Source organism: Musca autumnalis, unplaced genomic scaffold (genome assembly GCF_047663935.1).
Source record: "Musca autumnalis isolate F117 unplaced genomic scaffold, ASM4766393v1 scaffold_1, whole genome shotgun sequence".
Taxonomy (NCBI): Eukaryota; Metazoa; Arthropoda; class Insecta; order Diptera; family Muscidae; genus Musca; species Musca autumnalis.
Genome location: NW_027411644.1, coordinates 49634802 through 49645790, shown reverse-complemented (window position 1 = coordinate 49645790; position 10989 = coordinate 49634802). Strand labels below are relative to the sequence as shown.

The 10989-nt window shown below is 35.1% G+C and overlaps 1 long non-coding RNA gene across 1 annotated transcript; it reads left to right on the top strand.

Annotated features, from left to right (window-relative positions):
• Positions 1–9913: 9913 nt before the first annotated feature.
• On the top strand, positions 9914–10218 carry LOC141390515 (uncharacterized). Its single transcript, XR_012409388.1, has 2 exons — positions 9914–10043; positions 10127–10218. It is a non-coding gene; the product is annotated as an uncharacterized lncRNA (long non-coding RNA).
• The last annotated feature ends 771 nt before the right edge of the window (positions 10219–10989 follow it).

Here is a 10989-nt window from a genome sequence, read left to right as displayed (position 1 = left end):
GATCGGGAAGACGATGTATTCGGTGTTCGGCTGCAGATGATCGGGAAGACGATGTTTTCGGTGTTCGGTTGCAGATAATCGGGAGGACGATGAATTCGGTGTTCGGCTACAGATGATCGGAAAGACGATGAATTCGGTGTTCGGCTGCAGATGTCCGGGACCACGAGGTATTCGGAGTTCGGCTGTCGATGTTCGGGTGTTAGTCTAGGCTACAATCTAGTGTCTACCATGCGCTACTGTGTGCTAAGTACGAAAGAGCTGACCCGAAGGCCCTGTGGAACAGCTGGAACGAATGCCCTGTGGAACAGCCGACCCGAAGGCCCTGTGGAACAGCTGGCACGAATGCCCTGTGAAATGCATCAACCACCACAACTTAATTTGGTAGTTTCCAAAAATAATTTCCAACACTGTTACACCTGGTGTAAGTTGGCGGATTTAGAACAGTATTTTGTTCCAACCCGTGTAGCAAACTCCCTGCAGTAGTAAGCTCCCCATTCTCAAGCAATTCTGGAATACCTTAGTGGCCTGGAGTACAGAGTGAATGAGAATTATTCGCAGTGCGCGTCATAATGGTTACGGCGAAATTGCACTAGAATTGAATTCTCCGTGGCGTTACATGTTATAATCCAACAGGTAGATAGATGTAATGTAGTGGCTGCTGCCTATTGAATGGCTGTTCTGTATGTTTGCAGTGTATCCGCTGGTAGCCAGTATTGTGTTGTTGTACTATGTATGTACGTGATAGTATTGTCACGTTACACTCTAACTGACACAAGATTTTCAATTAAAATAGGAAATAACCTCTCCGAAGAGTTTTGTACCAAAAGAGGTTTCAGGCAATGAGACAGCAAACGTCAATAGAAGTGGCGCAATCTACACCAATAGCCACATGTTACTTGCTTATGCTGATGATATAGACATCATGGGACGATCAGTAAAATAAGTAACTGATACCTTTATGAAGGTCGAAGGAGAATCTGCTAAAGTGGGTCTGGCGGTAAACGGCGAGAAGACCAAGTTGATGATGTCGACGCGCAATGCGTCATGAGATCGGACCAACTGTTGAAGTTGGTTCCTATAATTTTGAGGTAGTAAAAGACTTCTTCTACCTCGGTACCGCAGTAAACACAACAAACGACATCAGTTGTGAAATAAAAAGAAGAATTGTATTGGCCAACAGATGCTACTTTGGCTTAAGTAAGCACTTCAAAAACAAAGCCACAACTCGTCAAACAAAAATAACGCTTTACAAAACACTGGATGAAGAGATGACAAGGCGCGGTATGCCAGAAAGCGAAGCACTAAACCGATAGAATTGGAGATCTTTTCTTAGTTCGGTCTATGTAACAAATGTTCTGTAATGGACCAGGTAAGTGAGTAAGTAGGATATCACTGGAATCCTATTATTTGGAATTAAGGTTACTGTTGAAGTGAATGATTTTTGGAAAATCGTACTTTTGAGTATGAAGAGTAGTAAATGGTACTAAGTTTGGTACAACTTGGTATTGGACGAATAGATAGAGCTGGAATCCAGAGATTTGAAATTAATATTACTGTTATTATTTGGTATAAATGTCAGTGTAGGGTTGCGATATGTTGGTGTCGAAGTACGTACCATAAGTATACGAAAATTAATATGTGACACGCAATTTGTTATTGGGTGTAGGGGTAGAGCTGGAGTCTGTATTTTTTGGAGTGCGAGTGAGTGTTGCTTTGTAGCGTTGGTCTATGGAGTTTTTTTTAAATAAATACGTACCATAAATATACGAAAGTACTAAATCGATCTAAATTTGGTATCGGGTAGGAACAGAGCTGGAATTCTAAAATTTGTTCTTAGAAGCACGGTTGGTGTGTGGGGTTATGATATGGAGATGTCTTTGGAAATACATACTTTGAAAAGTTCTAAATTGTACAGAATTTGGTACAATTTGTTATTGTATGAGGGGGTTAGCTGGAATTTTAAAATATTTGGCGAAGGTTTCGGAAATTCGTACTTATGTATCTATATATATAAATGAGCTTGGTGATAAGTGATTGACTGACTGACTGACTGACTGACTCATCATCAACGCCCAGCCAAAACGGCTAAAGCTAGGAGCTTGAAATTTTACCAGTGGGTCACTGTTGATGCAAATTTGGCGAGATAAGGCCGGGTTTTAGAAAATTCGTCCTGGAACCACAAAAAATAACAACAACAAAAATCCTTATTTTTCATTATTATTACGTACTTATGCACTTATAGTTGGCCCTCTGCAGACATGTGTCAAATTAACAATGCTATAACTTCATGATACCGTAAACGATCACACATAATTTCAAATTTTGTAGTTTACTTCTAGGCGCACTTATTTTATCGTAAACCACTAACTAATAGAAAGACAAGACATTTGTTATCTTCCATTGCAAACAGATGTCGTGAATAACTAAATGTTTGCAAATCAATGAAAGTGCAATAAAATTGTGCATATTACCACTATATATTTGCCATTAAGAATTTTATCGTATATGGAGATGTACAGTCATAACTATTCAATTTCAAAATCTGTAATTTGAAGAAATCGCTAAATAATTAATGAAATCAATAATAGGCACCAGGAATATAGGAATTTGGTATGGAAATCAAGGTTGGGAAGTGGTGCTTCTAAAAGGAAATGGTTTGGAAAATTACCAATCATGTATACGAAAAGTACTAAATGGTACTAAATTTAGTACAATTTAGATTTGGGTGAACGTAAAGAGCTGGAAACCTGAAATTCGGAATTAAGGTTACTGTTGTAGTGTAGGATTGAGATATGAGGGTAGTTTTGGAAATTCGTGCTTATGTGTACGAAAAGTACTAAATAGTACTAAATTTGGTACTATAGGGATTTGGGCGAACGGATAGAGCTGGAATCCTGATATTTGGAATTGAGATTACTGTTGGAGTGTAGGATTGAAGAACTTTTGGAAATTCGTACTTATGTGTATGAAAAGTACTAAATGGTACTAAATTTGATACAATGGGGATTTGGGTGAACGGATAAAATCTGGAATCTCGAAATTTGGAATTGAGATTACTGGTGGGGTGTAGGATTGAGGTAGTTTTGAAAATTCGTACTTATGCGTACGAAAAAGCACTAAATGGTACTAAATTTAGTACATTTGGATTTGAATGAACGGAAAGAGCTGGAAACCTGAAATTGGAATTAATATTACTGTTGAAGTGTAGGATTGAGATATGAGGGTGGTTTTGGAAATTAGTACTTATGTGTACGGAAAGTACTAAATGGAACTAAATTTTGTATAATGGGTATTTGGGTGAACGGATAGCTCTGGAATCTCGAAATTTGGAACTGAGATTACTGGTGGAGTTAAGTATTGTGGAAGTTTTGGAAATTCGTACATAGGGTACGAAAAATACTAAATAGCACTAAATTTGGTACAGTTTCGATTTGGGTGAACGGATAGAGTTTGATTCCTCAAATTTGGACTGAGGATCACTGATGAAGAGTAAGAAGATGCACCAAAGGGTTTTTGGAAACTTGAGTGTACGAAAAGTACTAAATGGTACTAAATTTAGTACAATTTGGATTTGGGCGAACGGATAGAGCTGGATTCCTGAAATTTGCAATTGATATTACTGTTGGAGTGTAGGACTGGGGAAGCTTTGGAAATTCTTACTTATGTGAATGAAAAGTACTAAATGGTACTAAATTTGGGACAATGGGGATTTGGGTGAACGGATATAGTTGGAATCTCGAAATTTGGAATTGAGATTACTGGTGGGGTGTAGAATTGAGGTAGTTTTGAAAATTGTACTTATGGGTACGAAAAAGTACTTAAATGGTACTAAATTTAGTGCAATTTGGATTTGGGTGAACGTATGTATGTAGCTGGAAACCTGAAATTTGGAATTAAGATTACTGTGAAGTGTAGGACTGAGATATGAGGGTGGTTTTGGAAATTCGTACTTATGTGTTCGAAAAGTACTAAATTTGGTACAATAGGGATTCGAGTGAACGGGGAATCCTGAAATTTGAAATTGAGATTATTGTTGGAGCATAGGATTGGGGAAATTTTGAAATTCGTATTTATGTGTACGAATAGTACTAAATGGTACTAAATTTATTACAATTTGGATTTGGGTGAGCGTTAGAACTGGAATCCTGAATTTTAAGTATTTTAATTTTATTTATTTTAATTTAAAGTATGAATTTTAGTAAACGGAAAGAGTTAGAATTTGCAACCCGTTCGCGGTAGGCTATAGAGGTAGAATTTGGATTTGGGTGACGGATAGTGTTTGAGTCCTGAAATTTGAAATTAGGATAACTATTGGAGTGTAGGACTGAGGTAGTAAGGGTACGAAAATTACTAAGTGGTACTACCTGTGATACAATTTGGATTTGGGGGAACGGATAGAGCTGGAATCCTGGAATTCGGTCAGACTGCTGTTGGAGTATAAGATTGAGATGGAAGTAGTTTTTGAAATTCGTACTTATGGGTACGAAATGTACCAAATGGTACAACCTTGATTTGAGTGCACGGATAGCGCTGGAATCCTGTTATTTGGAATTATGGTTACGGTTTAATTGAAGGATTAAGGTTGTTTTGGAAAATCGAATTGTACAGAATTTTGTACAATTTGTTTTTGTGTAAAGGGGTTTTTGGAAATTCGTCGTAGAAAGGTACGAAAAGTGCTAAAGTGTACTAAATATGGAATCCATTGTATTAGGCAAACGCGAAGAGCTAGAATTCTGAAATTTTGAACGAGTGGTCATTGATGGAGAGTTAGGAAGATGTACCAAAGGGTATTTAGAAACTCGACCTATAAGTGTACGAAAGGTACTAAAAGTTTCTAAATTTGGTACCAATTGCATATTTTTAATGGATAAAGCTAGAATCTTCAAATTTGGTATGGGAATCAAGGTTGGGAAATGGCGTTGAAATAAGGATATGGTTTTGGAAGTTCGTATTTATGATTACGAGCAGTAATAAATTTGGATTTGGGTGAACGGATAGAGCTGGAATCCTAAAGTTTTGAATTAAGATTAGTGTAGAGGTGTAGGATTGAGATAGTTTTGGAAATTCGTACCTTTAGGTACGAAAAGTACTAAATGGTACTAAATTTGGTACAATTTGGATTTGGATGAACGGAACTAAGATTACTGCCGGACAGTAGAATTGAGGTAGTTTTGGAATTCGTACTTATGGGTACGAAAACCACTAAATTTGGTACAATTTGAATTTTAGTAAAAGGATAGTGTTGGAATTAGGAATTAAGATTACTGTGGGAGTGTAGTATTGAGGAAATTTGGAAAGTCGTACGTATGGGTACGAGAAGTACTAAATGGTACTAAATATGGTACAATATGGATTTGGGTGAACGGGTAGACCTGGAATCCTGAAATTTTTGTTTGGGAAAGAAATGGTACTAAATTTGATACAATTTGGATTCGGGTGAATTAATAGAGCTGGAATCCTGAAATTTGGAATTACGATTACAGTCGAAGAGTGGGATTCAGGTTGTTTTGAAAAAGCAAACTTATGGTACTTAATTTAATACATTTGTATGTAGGTGAACGGATAGCGGTGGAATCCTGCAATTTGAAAGTATGATTATTGTAGCCCTGTGCGTTGACGAAGTTTTGAAAATTGGTACGAAAATTCTAAATTGTTCTAAATTTTGTACATTTTTAATTTGGTTTAACGGATAGAGTTTGAATCCTGAAATTTGGAAGTAAGATTACTACTAAAGTGAAGGATTGAGGTAGTTTTGGAAAATCTTACTTATGGATACGAAGAGTTCGACTTGATACTAAGTTTGATACAATTTGGAATTGGACGAACGGATACAGCTGGAATCTTGAGATTTGGAATTACTGTAATTATTATGGAATTTACTGTAATTATTTTGTATTAATGTCCGTGTATGGCTGAGATGTATCGTCGAAATATGTATCATAAGTATACGAAAATTACTTATTGGTACTCAATTTCTTTTGGGTGTAGGGACAGTGCTGGAATTTTTAATTTTTTGGAGTTAGGGTGTGTATTGGTGTGCAACGTTGATCTCGCTGTTAATGTGTAAAGGTGAGATACGGCTGATCTTTTGAAAATCGAACTTAAGGGGTACGTACAGTACTAAGATAAAAATAAATATTGATTAAAATTGGTATTAGTGCGACCAAATTTTCAGTGTTTGTCATTTCCATATTATATATTGTTTATTTGTTTTTTATATGCTTTCCGCATACGAAGTAGCGGGCATTTTGCTAGTGTATTTATATTTATGTATATGTAAAGTACTAAATAGTACTATAATTGGTTTTGGGGGCACAAATAGAGATGGAAATGAGAATCGCGGTTGATATAAGGAGGTAATTTTTTACGAAAAGTACCAGGTTCATAATCGATAACATAAAATGTTTTTGATAGTGTTTTAGATGTACTAATGGAACCACACATTGAAGAACTAATATTGAAACCAGGGTTTTGGAGTCGAGTCGAGCAATTTTGCTGGAGTCGGAGTTGACTCGAATACACCGACTCCGGACAATTTTTTCTACATTTAGAAATATAACAATAAATTAGGGTCACCATTTTTTTCCAAAATCATTATTTTAAAAATCTAAAAGAAAACATTTAATTTTGTTTTTTTTCAAAATAGTCTGGCTTAATCCATTTTGTTGTTTTAATATTTTAAAAACAACTATTTTATTAGCGGAAAAGATTTGGCATTGTTCGCCAAGGGGTAAGGCAGGGAATACTATAGTTCGATCCAGCCACTGGATCTCATCAGTTCCCTTGTTTCTTGTTTGTGGATATTCTCCACCGAAGTTATTTTTCAATAACATCTTCAACAAGAAACTTTTTATACCCAAATCAATCGTCAGCTCGAAGTATAAATGAGATCCAGTGGCGTGGATCGAAACTATAGTATTCCCTGCCTTACCCCTTGGCGAACAATGCCAAATCTTTTCCACTAATAAAATAGTTGTTTTAAATATTAAAACAACAACAATGGGATTAAGCCAGACTATTTTGAAAAAACAAAATTGCAAACGCTATCCCAATAAAAAAACGCCACAATGCTTCAAAAAGAAAACATTTAAGCTATACAAATTTAGAGACGATTCACAGGAATATTTACTGTCCTTAGAAGTCTATTCTTTTCATCTATATTTTGATTACAAAATGCATGTCTAGAATATTTTTGGTCTAGTTGATCCATTAATTTTTTGCAAGCAAAAGTAAAGTTTTATGACAATCGAATAATAATTGGACATTTAACGTCTTTTTTTGCAAGCCCTACGAGTCTTCTGTCAGAAGACCTAGTGGTCTTCTCACAAAAAATCTACTGATCTTCTTATCTTTTGTGAGATGTCATCCTTGTCTTCTATTAAATGACCTGTTGGACTACTTATGTTCGCTATGGGCAACTTTACTGATTACACTGTGACATAAAATATAAGTCAGAGTCTGGAGGTAAAAAAGTCACGTTGGGAATGAAAGCCCCTATTGAGTATATTAAGAGCTCCGAAGGACCCATAGGAGAAGTTTCTGAGTTATGACGTAATGTTTTTTATTGACCCCTTAACAATGCTGGAGTACGTAGCTTTATATCTTTGTTTGGCTATATTGATTCATCATTTTGAGATAAAATATTTTCAGATGTGTAGAGTGAATAATCCTATTGTAGATTATTTTATCCTTCTAGCTTAGTTCCTTCCATGTCTTTTTGTTCTTGAACTGAAAAAGAACAAGTTAAAAAGCTTTAAGTTCGGCCGGGTCGAACTTTTTATACCCTCCCACCATAAAATACTCTGAGCTAATATGGAATTATTACTTTCTTCCTGTTGCGAAAGTACCTATGCACACAATTTTAGCTGGAGAAGTCACTTGACCACTCGAAACCCTAAGTGCCAAATTATAGCCAATTCAGCCCGGAACATGTAGCTAAAAACTTCAAATACCGGAAATCGGACGGTACCGCTATATGGGGACTACAAGAAAACGTGGACCTATGCCCATAATTTATGATGGTAAAGTTTTCTTGGTCATTGGAAACCCTAAATATCAAATTATAGGTAATTCGGTCTGAAAATGTAGCTAAAAGCGGACCTATGTCCATAATTTTTGTGGAGAAGTTTCTTGCTCACTGGGAACCCTAAATGTCGGGCGGTACCGTTATATGGGGGCTATACCAAACCGTGGACCGATATAGCCCATCTTCGAACTTGATCTAAGTTCAGACCAAAAACACATGTGTATGAAAATTCAGCCCTGTAGCTCAACTCATTCGGAGATAGCGTGATTACAACAGACGGACAGACGGATAAATCTGGCTAAATCGACTTAGAATTTTACGCTGATCAAGAATATACGGTCGCAAATAATTATTTCGATGATTTACAAACGTAATGACAAACTTAATATACCCTCCATAAAATATATAAAAATTAGACTTTCTACATAAAAAATTTTTACAGAAATGTTCCTCTAGTAATTCATCGATAGATTTTATGTTTCAAATATTTTTTGTCCGTTTTATGACCAAAAACTTTATTTTTGTAAAGCCAAAAAAATTTGTCTTTTTTCATGGAATTTCTGCAAAATCCATATTTTTACAAAATCAATTGATGAAGGATTAGATTTTGATGTTCTTGATAAGTCCACAAAAATATATGACAATCGGATTATTAGTTTTCGAGCTAGAGTTGGCACCGCAAAATGCTTAAGGAAAATAGTGTTTCGTAGAGGTCATTTTCCACAACACTTCTTACAGCCGGTTATGTATTTCGAAACAAAAATGTGAGCGGATGAAACACACCCAAACTTCAGTTTTCGAAAATTTATGTCCTTTTGCTTAAAAACAGAAAACTAATTTGAAAATAAATACTCACTCAAATTGGTAGAGTTTTCTTACTCCTTCATTTTCTTATCGACAATACATATACAGGGCCTTAATATTTTTCAATAAAAAAATTCAGAAAGCAGATTAAGTTTGTAAGTCTTTCAGATGAAGGAAAAAATCTACCAAATTTTCGCGGTTGTCTTCGAAAAAAATCATGAAAAATGTTTTTTGGGCTGAGGGTCACCTCTTAAGGCTCTCGAAAAACTCTAAACTGTTGGCTTATATCCATTTTAAAACCTGGCCATGAATTACTTAAAATTTATACTGCGTGTAATCCTTATGAGTTGTATTCCCCCTTAATTTTCACATATTTTCTGACGGATAAAAGTTCTCGTGCAAAAAACGGGCAAAGCCGACAAATACTTTCAAACTTGAATTTTATTGCTATTTTCCCATGTAAGATTCAGCAGAAAAATTAAAAATATGAATTTTTCTTCATATTTATGTTCTGTAGTTGAGTATTATATTCGATCTGATGCCCTTTCTTACTAATATGTTAGGAAAAAATCAACAGATTAACCTATATGGGCCCAAATATACAAAAAAGTTAAAAATTTTTACACATTTTATTAATTTTAACGGTATAGGAATTTACCCTCGGAGTCGGAACCGGAGTCGTGAAAAAAATTGTTCTGGAGTCGGAAACCCTGATTGAAACACGACATTTTTTACCAGAATGCTTTTACGCTCTTAGGACAGAAAGCCCTTAATTAAAATACCTCAAACAATTTGACTAGCTGTTGATGTATAGGGGTGAGCTACGGCTGAAATCGAACTAAAGTGTTACTTAAATTAAAGCAGATATCAATTAAAATAGGTGTTAGTACAACAAAATTTTCAGTGTTCACCATTTCCATATTAAATATTGTTTATTTCTTCTCTATATCCGACTTCAAATCCACGAACCTGGTTTTATTTGCTATTCAATTAATTCAACAATTGGTCACGCATTAATTTGCATCCTCACATCTCTTAATTGGTAATTCATCACTACAATGAGCGAACTATTTAAAGCCCCCATGAAAGATTTCTTAATCATTCCTCAATTCATCGTTGTGTCAAGTATTCCAAATACAATCTCCCAAAAATGAAGTTCCTAGTAATGGTTGTTGCTGCTTTCACCGCCCTATTGGCCTACAATGATGGCAATGTAAGTATTTTCGAACATTTCCAACTGGAAGAAAATTTAGAAAATGAATTTACATTTATTCATTTTTTCCTTATAATTTATAGCCACCACCAATCAATCCCTACTAATCGTACTCCAGCAATAATGATATAAAACCAATAGTCAAGAATAAAATGTTTCTAAAAGTGCATCAAAACTCAATCGTTTTTGTTAAAGCGTTTTACATATTTGATCTTAGTTTATGAAGATAGGTTCCTGTCACAGACGTAGTCAGAAGGTTGGGTCAAAATGGTAATTTTTAGACATTTTTTGTATTTTTCTAAGTTTTTGCCTTTTTAAGGCGAAGACCATTATTTTTGTGAGGTTTTTAATTAATTTCATTAATCGAGCTATATGACCTTAGGAGATTACTGCTAGTTAGTCCAGGTGACTAGTCGTAGTAATAGTTATATATTGTAAAATTGAAAAAACTTAAATAAAAAAAAAATATTTTTTTGGTGACAGGATAAAAAATTGTTTCCAAATTTAGATCAAGTTCCAAGACGGATTGTATTGGCCTATTTTTTAAGTCCTTTCGCCACAGAAGATCAATAATTTCGCGCTTTAATCCAGTTTTGGCCACATCTCGGATCATGCTGAGATTTTATGATGATCGGGAGCCAGAACATCAACATTTTCGGCGGCGGCAAATTTTTTTACTAAATTTTCCAGAGATATCGGGCTTGAAAAAGTCGAATTCTGTAAAAAGTATATGCAAGAACAAATAGAACAAATCTTTTTTTGTACTTTTTATCTTCTTCTTTATTTGCCTATTCGTTTTACGAATTTATGGCGATCAGTGCAATTACATAAAATATATTACATTATATTAAGTGATTATATGTATTTATAAGTTGTTTATTATTTCAGCAAAAGATTGTCGATTTCTGCACCTGCTGAGTAGAGTTGAGGCATCATTTATGCCGGT